General features: G+C 43.4%; 1 pseudogene; it reads right to left on the bottom strand.

The window, feature by feature from the left end:
* Positions 1 to 7,907: 7,907 nt before the first annotated feature.
* On the bottom strand, positions 7,908 to 10,952 carry LOC147424584 (uncharacterized; annotated as a pseudogene).
* Between the last annotated feature and the right edge of the window lie 482 nt (positions 10,953 to 11,434).

Raw genomic sequence — 11,434 nt, 5'->3', positions numbered from 1 at the left:
CTTATCAAACCCATCCCCAAACAGTTTTGTTGTTCTCAATTGAAACATTGGCGCCCTATAACGATGATGTCGGTGGCCTACAAAATTATTTCCAATTAGGCAGTAGCCCTCATACTAGCCCCCTTACTTAACAAGATCATCTCTCCCCATCAACATGGGTTCATCAAAGGAAGGTCCATTTACGATAACATCTTGGCAGCAATGGTAGGCATCGAATACACAACTTACACAAAATAAGCGTGCATTTTGCTGTAGCTGGACCTGGATAAGGCTTATGACAGAATAACATGGACATATATAGAAGCAGTCATGGAAGCTCTGGGCTTTGGACCTCGCCTATGTCATCTTATTCATGTACTAGGGGCTGGTAGCCAGCCAGAGCTCCTATTTAACGATAGAATATTGGGCTCTTTTGAGGTCAAAAGGTCTATTAAGCAGGGATGCTCTCTGGCCCCCCTACTTTTCGCCATAGGTTCACATCCTTTAATCACAACGCTCGTAGCTAGTGCTGAGCGCGGGGAGTTGCAAGGCCTGGCTCTACCAGAAAACAACCAACTACTTGCTAAACTTTTTGCAGACAATTCTCTCCTCTTCTTGAAGGCATGTCCCCAGGTCGTCAGGAAAGCTCTGGATATTGTACAAATGTTCTCTGTAGCTTCGGGGTCCCAGTGTAATATAGAGAAGTCAAGGTTGATCTCCCTGTCGAAAAATGACTCATTTGACCCTTCTGACTGGTTGGGGGAGATTGTTACAAAAGGGAATATCTTCAAACATTTGGGGGCCCCCTTGGGGGTGGACGTAACTCACAAACAACTAGTTTGCCTTGATTGACTCACTGTGCAGATGGTGAGAAGTAAAATAGCGATAATGGTGTGGATTTTACCGCTTGGCAGAGCTCGTGATGATGGCTCCATAGCATCTCTCCTCGAAGCTTTCGCCAAAAACTCTATGACCTCGCATCACAAATGAGATTTTGCATGAAAAGATGTATGAATGTAAACAGTTTCACATTATAATAAAAAACAAAATGAGGTGCATTTTGTGCATTTACGATGCTCGTGCCCATAAAAAAAAGAAAAAGCCATACATATGTATGGTGTGGAGTTGGCACCGTTCTCCACATTTATAATAATACCGTAGGGAACGTACCCTTCCCCCGCCACTTTTATCCCCTTGAGTGTTGAAGGGGGACTTATGCTTCTCCTCCAGTGTTGGAGGGACTTTCTTATTGTAAGGATACTATAGTTTTACAAGGAAGAACTCATTACCGATGTTTTATGAAGACATGTATTATTCCACGTTGCCTTGTCGTAGCATATTGTCTATGTGTTCCTTTGTTGGGCATCACAAAAATTCTTCAGCCTTTGTCACCTTCATCTACAATCTTTTGAATAAAAATGATGTAAATTTATTGCTTAAATGTGTACATGATTTAATCTAAGTACTTTTGAGATCACACGAAAGAAACCAAAATATGGAATATAAGTGTACCTTTGGTATTCTTGGATGGAGCCACTTCTAGACCTTCCTTGCATTGTTCCGCCACCTTCCCACGAGTATACGTTCTATCATCGTCATCCATTCTATGACTTCTCCAAACATGTCGATTGATGTTGAGTTTGTCGTATCGTTTGTCGGTAGGGTCACATACACACATACACAAATTCGTAGTCTTTGGGGCACCCCATTTGACATACATATTGATCAAAATATGGCCAAGCATGACATCTTTCTCCAAAATTCCTTGCTTCGCATCTGCTGAAAACAACCTAGAGCTTTCTGGCGCTGCCCTTTTGGAGCAAATCTTACAATCATGAGGGAGGCCATCACTTCGAATCTGCTGAAAACAGACCAAAGCTATCACTACAAATATGTTTAAAATAGACTAGAGCTTTCTGGCCTGTCCCCTGTGGGGTAAATCCTGCAATCAGTGCGTACCAAGAGTTCACACTTTGGATAGGAAGCTTTTCAAGAAATTCTGGTGCTCTCTGAAGTGTAAGTGTGGCTCTCTACTACATGAGCTGTAGGTTTACTCTTTTGCTTCCTCATGTTGAATGTTGTTTTAGCCCAATGCCAGTGTAGCGAGGTGATCTTATAGGCGTGCGTATGCAACAAGTATGATGTTACGACTCCAGCAAGGTCCTCCTGTTGGGGTATAAAGCCCAATGTGGTCGCCCAGGTAAGTGGGCGGGCCGCCAGGTATGTACACATATTCTTTTGTAAAAACCTAATAAGAACTCACTATGCTCTACACATTACAGTAGAGCGAGTTCACCATATCGTCGTGCTCTTCTTCTCGCACTCTCTCTCACGTCGCACTTCCGCTCGTACTCCTTCAACTGGTATCAGAGCTCAGATTGAGGCTCGGGGCAACACTGCAGGAGGCTAGAGTCACCAGCTCAGATTGGAGTGAAATTCGACAGGCGAAGACACGGCCCCAAATCTCGTGGGGAAGCAAGTGCTACGACTGCAAGTGCTAAGGATATCGACACTCCCAGAGTGTTGATTTGTGGCTGTCTACACATCGAAGGACGGCTCACAGTTCTTGGAGGCGTGTCACATACGACACGGGCACATCTACACACAGACTGTAGGCGACATCCACTAGTTCATCAGGTAGCTTGTGTTTGCTGCTTGATATTCTAGATTTCATCCTGACATTGCAGGTACTTCCACATGGGATGTATTGTTAGAGATGATGTATGTCTGTTGAGGGTTTGCTGGCTGTGAGTCACGCAGCAAACAACCACCGCACCGGTTACAGCATACAATGGGAAATTTGTGGATGTATGACTTTGTGGGAAGTCTATGTACTGTCAGATTTACTGCAGCCTTTGTTGAGGGTCGAGTGAGGTTTTATTGAGCTGGGGGATTCTCGAATGTTGAGATCCTTTCGGTGATACAGGTCTTGCAGCGATCCCTCGAGCACCCTTAGATAGGCAGCTAGGATGTATTGACTGTGAGTTAGATAGTTGGGATTGCATCTTTGCTTTACTGCCGTTGAGGCATTGTCGCAGTCTATGCTTACAGGACAGTGAGAGACAGTACAGGTGCAGGACAGGTTTACCCGCAGCTTACAGTGTCAGAGAGAGAGTGTTTTTTGAGCTGTTTTTTGGTCTGTTTTTAGTACACCATAGCCATTTTACAAAGGAGACTCTGCCAAAATTTCTGCAGAATCTGAAGCTTTCTTGGTTCATTTGACAGGTTGATATTGGTTCAGAGGTCAGTTTACAGGGGAAACTCTGCCGAATTTTTCCCAGAAAAGTAAACTACTGTGAAGCGTAGCTATGGCTGGATCACAGGACACTGCTCTTTACAATATCAAGAAGCTGGATGGAACCAATTTCCCATTGTGGAAGAAGCAGATTTGGCACGTGTTGGTACAAAAGAAGCAAATAAAACCTATAAATCTCAAGGGGATAAAACCAGAAGATATGGACAAAGATGAATGGATGAATTGGCACTTTCTACCATTATGCTGATTTTGGCAGAAAGCGTTTACTTCAATGTAGCAGACAAGATGTCGGCTTATCAAGCATGGTTAAAGCTGAGTGATCTTTATGAGAAGCAGAGTGCAGTTTCACAGGTATACTGGCTTAAGAAGCTTGTTGACTTGAAGATGAAAGAAGGGACACCTATGTCCAATCATCTGAATGAATTCAACACAATCTATAGTCAGTTGTCAGCTCAAGGTGTCAAGTTTGATGAACCTGTTAGAGCTATGTTCCTGTTGATCATATTGAAGGAAAGTTGGGACACTTTTCGCACAGCTTTGAGTAATTCTGCACCTCCAGATGGTTTGAACATAGCAGGTGTAGAAGGAAGTCTACTTACTGAAGAAACCAATAGAAAGACAATGGACAAAGGCAAAGGAACAGCCTTAGTTGTCAGGGGAAGGACCAAAGAAAAGTACAAAGGTGGAAAGAGGAATCAGTCTTGTAGCAAGTCCCGCAGTGCTAAAGGCAAGAGTGACATAGAATGCTACCATTGTGGCAAGAAGGGTCACATGAAAAGAGACTGCAGAGAATGGAAAGCAGAAAAAGGCAAAGAGAAAGCTGAAGACCATGGTGAGAAGAACAAGTCCTCAGTGAAGATTCAAGAAATAAAAACACTGTTGCAGAGGATGACAGTCTAGTGTCAGGAGACATCTACTTCTTGAAGAATACAATGGACTCAGCTCTTCTTACAGCATCTGATGGAAATGCACTGAGTGACTAGATTATAGACTCAGGGGCATCACTTCATGTGTCTCCAAACAAGGAGTGGTTTACCTCTTATGTGACCACTAAAGATCATGTTCGGCTAGGCAATGGGCAGACATGTGAGATCTTAGGTGTTGGAGATGTTCAATTGAAGTTTCAGAATGGCTCTTCTTTCACGCTGAAGAATGTGAGACATGTTCCCACAATTACAAAGAGCTTGATTAGCACAGGTTTACTTGATGATGCTGGCTACGTCACCACTTTTGGACAGAACATGTGGAAGATATATAAGGGTTCTATGATAGTAGCACATGGAGTAAAGTCTGGAGGAATTTACATGATTTATGTATCAAATGTCTCTAAAAATGTAATCGATGTAACCGAGCAGCCGAACGTTTCTTTGTGGCATAGCCGGTTAGGACATATGTCCAAGAAGGGAATGGAAATCTGGTCTTGTTCTGGTTATTTGCCTAGATTTTCATTTAATGATTTTGAATTCTGTGAACATTGTCTGTATGGTAAGCAAACACAGCAGCCACATAAGCATAGAAGCAGTAGAAGAGATACACAGTTGGCACTTGTTCATAGTGATTTGTGTGGACCTATGCCTAACGTATCTCTAGGGGGAGCACAAGGATGAAGCGTTTAGTGTTTCAAAACGTTTGTGACACTTGTGGAGAATCAGAGTGGTAAGAAGCTTAAATGCTTACGCACTGACAATGGTGGAGAGTATGTTTCAAAGGCCTTTTAGGACTTTTGTGAGTCAAAAGGTATAAAACGTGAAATTATTGCTCCTTACAATCCTCCTCAAAATGGTGTTGCTTAGAGGATGAATGGGACCATACAAGAGAAGGTCAGAAGTATGTTGTCTAATGCACAACTGCCAAGTGGGTTTGGGCTGAAGCTGTATCAACAGCTGTTCATCTTGTAAATAGATCTCCTAGCAAGGTTTTGCAGAAGGATTCAGTGCCAGAGATGGTATGGTCAGGCAAAATGCCCTCATACAAGCATCTCAGAGTCTTTGGCTGTGAGGCATATACTCACGTTCTAAAGGAATTTAGGAACAAACTTGAGCCAAAGAGTAGAAAGTGCATCTTTCTAGGCTATGGTAATTCTGGTGAGATGGGGTACAGACTTTGGGATCCCGAATCCAGAAAGGTTGTCCGCAGCAATGATGTTCACTTTAATGAATCCAAATATCATTCTAAACAAGAGAGGGTTGAGGAGATTAGAAGAGTTGTCTTCCAAGAAGATGGACCTGCACGTGCAAGACAAAATGTCAGGGCTCAAGAGGAGCAAGGACAGGATAGAGTGGAACCACAGGTTGTGGCTGAGCCTAAGCCACCTATTGTACGTAGATCTGGACGTGTCATGCGGCCTCCTATTAGGTTTGTTCCATCTATGAACTATCTCATGTTGCCTGATTGCAATGAGCCTTCATGTTACAAGGAAGCAGTGCAAATGAAGGACTCCGGGAATTGGCAATTGGCCAGGCAGTCAGAGATGACAGCTCTACATAAAAACAAGACATGGAAGCTAGTTAAATTACCACAGGGCAAAAAGGCTCTACCTTGTAAATGGGTTTACAAGTATAAGATCACCGCTCATGATAGTCAGCCAAAGTACAAAGCAAGGCTTGTTGCCAAGGGCTTTAAGCAAGAACAAGTCATTGCCTTTGATGAAGTCTTCTCTCCGGTGGCCAAGATGACTACATTGAGATGATTTCTTGCATTGGTTGCCATATTAGATTTGGTGTATCACCAAATGGATGTCAAGACAGCGTTCTTGCATGGTGATTTAGATGTGGAAATTTACATGCAGCAGCCAGAAGGGTTTGTTGAGAAAGGCAAGGAAGATTGGGTATGCCAATTGTTAAAGAGTCTTTATGGCTTAAAACAATCATTGAGGGCATGGTACCATAAATTCCACAAGTTTATGCTTTCTCAAGGCTACAAACGTAGTGAGTTCGATCACTGTCTATATACAAAGAAGGCTAAGGATGGTAGTTGGCTGATCCTTATTTTGTATGTGGATGACATGTTGATTTCTGGCAAGCACTTGGAAGAAATTTCAGCTTTGAAGTCAAAGATGGCAAAATCGTTTGACATGAAAGACATGGGTGAGGCAAGTCATATACTTGGTATGCGTATTGAGAGAGACAGATCAAAGAAGTTGATTTGGTTATCTCAAACAGAGTATATTGACAAGGTTTTGCAACGTTTCAATATGGAGAAGGGAAAGGCATTGAGTGTTCCATTGCCACCATATGTGAAACTTAGCAAACAAGATTGTCCTGTGTCTAAGGAAGAACAGGCTGAAATGGATAAGATTCCATATGCGTCTGCAGTGGGTAGTTTGATGTATGCAATGATTGCTACTCGCCCAGACATTGCATTTGCAGTGGGAGTAGTAAGTCGATACATGTCAAACCCAGGCAAGAAACATTGGGAGGCAGTGAAAGGAATATTGAGATACCTGAAAGCTACAAAGAGTATGAGTATATGCTATGGGAGTCAGGAGCTAAGTGTAAAGGGTTTTACAGACTCAGATTATGCAGGTGACTTAGACAACCGAAGGTCTACGTCAGGGTATGTCTTTACATTGGCTGGTGGAGCAGTATCATGGCGTTCTAGATTACAAGATTGTGTTACTCAGTCTACTACAGAGGCTGAATATGTTGCAGCATCAGAGGCATGCAAAGAATCAATTTGGCTTAATCGACTAGTAATAGATTTGGGAATCAAAGAAGAGATGCCTGTGTTATATTGTGATAGTCAAAGTGCTATACAATTGGCTCGCAATCCAGTTTATCACTCAAAGACAAAGCATGTGGATGTGAAGTATCATTTCATCAGGGAAATGCTCGAGGATAAGCAACTTCAGCTTGTCAAAGTTCACACCACAGAAAATCCTGCTGATCTACTTACAAAAGGACTTCCCTCAGAGAGCTTTGCGCATTTTCGCAAGCAGTTAGGTGTAGGGTAGTACATCACTTCTCTACATCTCTTGTATATTAGCTTGTACAGTAGCTTCTCTCACACTTAAAGTACCACATTGGACTTTAAGTGGGAGGTTGTTGGGGTATAAAGCCCAATGTGGTCGCCCAGGTAAGTGGGCGGGCCACCAGGTATGTACACATATTCTTTTGTAAAAACCTAATAAGAACTCACTATGCTCTACACATTACAGTAGAGCGAGTTCACCATATCGTCGTGCTCTTCTTCTCGCACTCTCTCTCGCGTCGCACTTCCGCTCGTACTCCTTCACCTCCTCCCTTTTGTTTACTACTTGCTAGCATGTCAACATATTTAAGGTTTTTGATAGCCTTGTTGACAGTACATATGGGATGAAGTTGGAGAAAGACATGGAGAGAGAGACAAGATGTTGCTACAGCTTGAACAAGAATGCCTCAAAGTATATCAAAAGAAAGTTGACCCAAGCAAGCCATTCTAGGACTCCCATGCATTAGTTGACTGAATGGTGAGAGATACACTCACTTTGCATCTGCTGAAAACAACCTAGAGATTTTTTTTCTCTGCTCCTGTTGCGCACATCCCGTAATCAGTGCGTTCCAAGAGACGACATTTCGGACAAGAAGCTCCTCAAGCACTTTTTATGCTTTTTGAAGCGTACCACATTTGACATACATATCGACCAAGGGAGTGCCGACCACGACCTCCATTTTCAAAAGCCTCAGACAAACAAAGAAATTGTAAATTTTTGTGCCCATATCAGCATCTTACGTAGAGTCACATGCCTTCAAGATGCATACGTAGGTGATTGCATCTGGACAAAGGCTCTCACTATGCATCTGCTGAAAACATCCTAGAGCTTTCTATCCCTAGTCCTGTTGTGCGTATCCCGCATCATTGCATTCCAAGAGATGCTGTTCCGAACGAAAAGCTCCTCGAGCACTAATTGTGCTTTCTCAAGTGCACCACATTTGGCATACACATCGACCAAGGGAGTGTCGGCATGACATCTCTTTTCAATAGCATCTGAGTAACAATATCATCATGAATTTTTGTGCCCATATCAACATCTTGCATAGAGCTATATGTCTTTAAGATATACACGTAGGCGATTGCATCTAGAGATAGCTCTCGCTTCACATCTGTTGAAAACAGTCCACAGGTCCTCTTATGCATATCGTGCATTCAGTGCATTCCAAGAGATGCCACTCCGAACAGTAAGCTCCTCAAGGACTTTTTGTTCTTTCTGAAGTGCACCACATTTGGTATACATGCCAAGACAGTGCCAAGTACCTCGTTTTTTCCGACAACCTCTGGCTAACAATATCATCGTGAATTCTTTTGCCCATATCATCATCTGCATAATGCCACATGCCTTGAAGATACAAGCGTAGGTGATTGCATTTAGGAGAGTTGCTCTCTCTTTGCATCTACTGAAAATAGCCCAGTGCTAGGATGTTGTTTGGCCTATCTTGCAATCACAGCATTCCACAAGACGACATCCCGCATAGTAAGCTCATCAAAGACTTGTCGGGCATTGACAGGAGCATGATGTGAGATACCTTCAACCCTCACGTGTAGGTGATTGCATCCGGAGCTTGAGGCCCTTTCTTCACGTATGCTGAAAACACTCCAGAGGTTCCTGGACCTACCCCTGTTGGGCATATCCCACAATCAATGCACTCGAAGAGAGAAGATTCTGGAGAGGAAGCTAGTTCAACGATTGCTGATATACTCTCTCTCCCTGGTTGCGGTGTGCTCTGACTAACAAGATCATCGTAAACTCTTTTGCCCATACCAACATCTTGCATGATGCTAGATGCCTCAGAAAACAGTCCAAAGCTTTGCGGTCATCATGCAAGATGCCTTCAAGCTGCACGTGTAGGTGATTGCATATGGAGCTGGAGGCTTTCAAGCTACAGCAGAAAACAGTCAAGAGCTTTGCGGTCTCGATTATCTCTCTCTTCCCGGCTACGATATGCATCTGAGTAACAATATCATCATGAATTTCTGTGTCCATATCAGCATCTTGCGTAGAGCAACATGGCTTCAAGATATACATGTAGGCGATTGCGGATGGAGATAGCTCTCGCTTCACATCTGCTAAAAATAGTCCACAGCGTCCTAGCCCTGGTCCTCTTGTGCATATCCTACATTCAGTGCATTCCAAGGCCGCTCCGAACAATAAGCTTCTCAAGAACTTTTTGTGCTTTCTCAAGTGCACCACATTTGGTATACATGCCAAGACAGTGTGAAGTACCTCGTTTTTTTTCGACAACCTCTGGCTAACAATATCATCATGAATTCTTTTGCCCATATCAGCATCTGCACAATGCCACATGCCTTGAAGATACAATCATAGGTGATTGCATTTGGGAGAGATTCCCTCTCTTTGCATCTGCTGAAAACAGCCCAACGCTAGGACCCTGTTGGGCATATCTTGCAATCAATGCATTCCACAAGATGACATCTCGCATAGTAAGCTCGTCAAAGACTTGTCGGGATGCCTTCAAGCTGCACGTGTAGGTGATTGCATCCGGAGCTTGAGACCCTCTCTTTGCATATGCTGAAAACAGTCTAGAGCTTTGCTCTCTCTCTCTCTCTCTCTCTCTCTCTGCTCCGTGCACTTAATTTCTCTCTCTTCCCGGCTACGGTATGCATTTGAGTAACAATATCATCATGAATTTATGTGTCCATATCAGCATCTTGCGTAGAACTACATGTAGGTGATTGCGTCTGGAGATAGCTCTTGCTTCACATCTGCTGAAAACAGTTCACAGCTTCCTAGCCCTGGTCCTCTTGTGCATATCCTTCATTCACTGCATTCCAAGAGATGCCGCTCCGAACAATAAGCTTCTCAAGCACTTTTTGTGCTTTCTCAAGTGCACCACATTTGGTATACATTCCAAGACAGTGCCAAGTACCTTACTTTTTTCCGACAATCTCTGGCTAACAATATCATCGTGAATTCTTTTGCCCATATCAGCATATGCATAATTTCCGACAACCTATGGCTAACAATATCATCATGAATTCTTTTGCCCATATCACCATCTACATAATGCCACATGCGATACAAGCGTATGTGATTGCATTTGGGAGAGCTGCCCTCTCTTTGCATCTGCTGAAAACAACCAAGCACTAGGACCCTGTTGGGCATATCTTGCAATCACTGCATTCCACAAGGCGACATCCCGCATAGTAAGCTCGTCAAAGACTTGTTGGGCACTGACAGGCGCATGATGTGAGATACCTTCAAGCTTCATGTGTATGTGATTCTTGAGGCCCTCTCTTCGCATATGCTGAAAACAATCCACAGGTTCCTGACCCTAGCCCTGTTGACATATCCCGCAATCAATGCACTCCAAGAGACAAGATTTTGTGTCCATATCAGCATCTTGGGTAGAACTACCTGCCTTTAAGATATACACGTAGGGGGTTGCATCTGGAGATAGCTCTCGCTTCACATCTGCTGAAAACAGTTCATAGCTTCCTAGCCCTGGTCCTCTTGTGCATATCCTGCATTCAGTGCATTCCAAGAGATGTTGCTCCGAACAATAAGCTTCTCAAGAACTTTTTGTGCTTCCTCAAGTGCACCACATTTGGTATACATGCCAAGACAGTACCAAGTACCTTGTTTTTTTCCAACAACCTCTAGCTAACAATATCATCGTGAATTCTTTGCCCATATCAGCATATGCATAATTTCCGACAACCTCTGGCTAACAATATCATCGTGAATTCTTTTGCCCATATCACCATCTACATAATTCCACATGCGATACAAGCGTAGGTGATTGCATTTGGGAGAGATGTCCTCTCTTTGCATCTACTGAAAACAACCAAGCGCTTGGACCCTGTCGGGCATATCTTGCAATCACTGCATTCCACAAGACGATATCCCGCATAGTAAGCTCTTCAAAGACTTGTGGGGCACTGACAAGAGCATGATAGGAGATGCCTTCAAGCTTCACGTGTAGGTGATTGCATCCGGAGCTTGAGACCCTCTCTTCGCATATGCTGAAAACAATCCAGAGGTTCCTGACCCTAGCCCTGTTGGGCGTATCCCACAATCAATGCACTCCAAGAGACAAGATTCCAAAGAGGAAGCTAGTTCAACCATTACTGATATACTCTCTCTCCCCGGCTGAGGTGTGCTCTGACTAACAAGATCATCATTAACTCTTTTGCCCATACCAACATCTTGCATGATGTGAGATGCCTTCAACCTGCACGTGTAGGTGATTGCATTCGAAGCTG

This window comes from Adiantum capillus-veneris, chromosome 25 (genome assembly GCF_014529385.1).
Source record: "Adiantum capillus-veneris isolate H3 chromosome 25, ASM1452938v2, whole genome shotgun sequence".
In the NCBI taxonomy this organism is placed as follows: Eukaryota; Viridiplantae; Streptophyta; class Polypodiopsida; order Polypodiales; family Pteridaceae; genus Adiantum; species Adiantum capillus-veneris.
This window is presented reverse-complemented; position numbering and strand designations above follow the sequence as displayed.